Source organism: Watersipora subatra, chromosome 4 (genome assembly GCF_963576615.1).
Source record: "Watersipora subatra chromosome 4, tzWatSuba1.1, whole genome shotgun sequence".
NCBI classification, from domain to species: domain Eukaryota; kingdom Metazoa; phylum Bryozoa; class Gymnolaemata; order Cheilostomatida; family Watersiporidae; genus Watersipora; species Watersipora subatra.
The window spans coordinates 33306631-33308550 of record NC_088711.1 but is presented as its reverse complement, the minus strand read 5'-3'; positions in this window follow the sequence as shown (position 1 = coordinate 33308550).

Below are 1920 nucleotides of genomic sequence, written 5' to 3'. Positions count from 1 at the left end.
AGGCATGACTAAACATTTCAGCGCATGCATAAGGTACTTCCACAGACGCTGAAAACTGTCACTATGGTGATGATGGATAGCCGAACTCTAATAATAACACAATCATTCAGAACATTAATCATTCTGATACGCTTAGAATAGCTATCTCGAAGTGCACCAATGTAACACATCGAGAAGATAACTCCATTAGCAACACTCGTAGTATCCCTAAGAAATCTTACTTGAAAAAGCCAATTCAATGATAACACCGAAAGGTCAAGACAGTAAATCCTAATTGCTAATTGAGAAAGGGAAGTAAAGGCAACTCACCTAAAGCAAAAGGTAAGGCTACTTGGAAGGTTTAACCTTCAGTGCCGTGTTGCAACTAGCTTACAGAACTTCACCATAGCTGCTTAGAACTAACAAATTCATTAAAAAACCACTCACCATAGCTGGTCTGGCAAGCACATCTAATAGTTGGTTTTACAGGAGACTAACATAAACATACATCTATCTGCAACTCTGTATGAAAGTCCAAAGCATGTACATGCAATAAATGTACAGCCTTTATAGCATAGATGTACACAAATCAAACACTTAGACAACTTAAAAAAATTCAAGCAGAAAGGAATAACCCACCCACTAAAATCTATACAGATAACTTTCACAGACCATAGATACATGAACTAGACACCTCAAATATGTCTTATTAAAAGCAGACAAGACATATCTATTGACTGTAGAACCTTGACACAAAAGGAACAGATCTATTGCCAATTGAATACATTAAATTACCTCACATCTAGTATTCAGAAGAGCCTACAATTGCGAAACCGCAAATATGTTTATTGTACAGAACAAGAACGAACTGGTCGGACAACTCTTCAAGACATTGCATATTTCTATTATATGATATCTGGTACCACTACAACAGCTGATACATAATGATGATGAGAAATGAGAAAACATACAAATAAAAGGTGTAGATAAACTTATGATAATCTAACGAGAATCTAAGGCAATTATAGGCTGATATTGTATACCGGAAAGTCATGAACAATCGTCAATTCAACACTAACTATTCATCAAGGCTTCAACAGCAAACCAGTGGAACCACTCATCTAAGTATAAAAAAATATGCTGGATTGCTAAAACCTACTTGTGTAAAAATAATAAACTCTATTAATTTGGCTTGAAATCTAGCAAGAAATAGAAAATTGATAAACACAAGAATAAGGTAAAATTAGAGGTAGCTTTAACCTATCCACTATAATGGGCTCCAAAGAATAACATCTGTCATAAAATATAGAGTGAAAATTGTGTTTGACTAATCTAACTTGGTCATTCATCATGTTTTTCCAACAAAACACATGACATTCAAGGCGTGACCATGTAACAAACAAGGTGTGACCATGTAACAGTCAAGGTGTGACCATGTAACAGTTATCTATGAAATGGAGATATTTCCAGTATCACCACAACTATTAAAGATAGCCTTGTCACGGCCATTTTTAAAGGTTTTGTGACAAGAAAAATAGTTACTGATCTACACAATACTTACTCTGTAAAGCGCATAAGCTCAAATGACCATATATGGTCAAGATTAAGTTCATAGACAACTCCAAGAGAAAAAGACACAGAGAATAGTAGCTGACATCTAGTCAGTCGAAGCAGGTGTGCACAACAGGCAAGAGAACCAAATATAACCTGCGCCGGTCATGAGTTTTAATAAGCAAGCGAGAACACAACTAGCGAATCACAGATGAGAATCTGTGAGTAGTAGAATCTGTGAGTAGTAGAGTCTGTGAGTAGTAGAGTCTGTGAGTAGTAGAATCTGTGAGTAGTAGAATCTGTGAGTAGTAGAGTCTGTGAGTAGTAGAGTCTGTGAGTAGTAGAGTCTGTGAGTAGTAGAGTCTGTGAGTAGTAGAATCTGTGAGTAGT